The sequence below is a fragment of the Vicia villosa genome, linkage group LG3 (assembly GCF_029867415.1).
Source record: "Vicia villosa cultivar HV-30 ecotype Madison, WI linkage group LG3, Vvil1.0, whole genome shotgun sequence".
NCBI lineage: Eukaryota > Viridiplantae > Streptophyta > Magnoliopsida > Fabales > Fabaceae > Vicia > Vicia villosa.
In genome coordinates this window covers 10,599,714-10,600,711 of record NC_081182.1, presented here as the reverse complement: position 1 = coordinate 10,600,711, position 998 = coordinate 10,599,714, and positions in this window count along the sequence as shown.

Genomic DNA, 998 nt, shown 5'->3' with positions numbered 1-998 from the left:
AGCTGGGTTAGAACCCGGCAGGATAGGGTAAGAAAATGATTTACTAATTTATCCCTATAAAATATAATTTAAAATAAAAAATTAAATATGACAAAATGTAAATAAAGATTAATTTGATATTAAATTTAAAATATTAATAATTAATTTAATAAAATAAAAATTAGAATATTTCAAAATAAAATAATTATTTAAATTTTAAAAATATGAATACTAATTTTTTTCATGATCTTTTTTAAGAAAAACTAGTAACAACCCCATGCATACGCACGTGTTCTGTTCGGTTACGCGAATTTGGATACACCATTTATTTTAAATAAAAATGTTAAAAAAAATTTAGATAAATAATTGATTATTTCGCATGTGAAAATATTTAGATCAATAATAGATTTTTTTTCCGTATACCATTTTTGGATTAAAAATATTTAATCATAAATACTATTTCTCGTATATAAAAATATTTAGATCAATAATAGATTTTTTTCCCGTATACAGACTTCATTTTTGTTTAGGTATCATTTACAAAAATATTTGGATTAATAGTAAATTTCATATATAAAAATATTTAGATCATTATTAAATTTTTTCCCGTATACCATTTTTGAATAAAAAATATTTGGGTCATAAATAATTAAATACTATTTTTCGTAAATGATAGATTTTTTTTTGTAAACAAATATTATTTTTGTTTAGGTATCATTTACAAAAATATTTGGATCAATTTTAAATATTTGTATATTAAAATATTTAGATCAATAATATATTTTTTCCTGTATATCATGATAAAAAATATTTGATCATAAATACCATTTCTCGTATATAAAAATATCTAGGTCAATAATAGATTTTTTCATTTTGTTTAGGTATTATTTACAAAAATCTATATTTGGATCAATAGTAAATTTCGTATATAAAAATATTTACATCAATAGTAGATTTTTTCCCGTATGCCATTTTTGAATAAAAAATATTGGGATCATAAATAACATTTTTCGTAAATA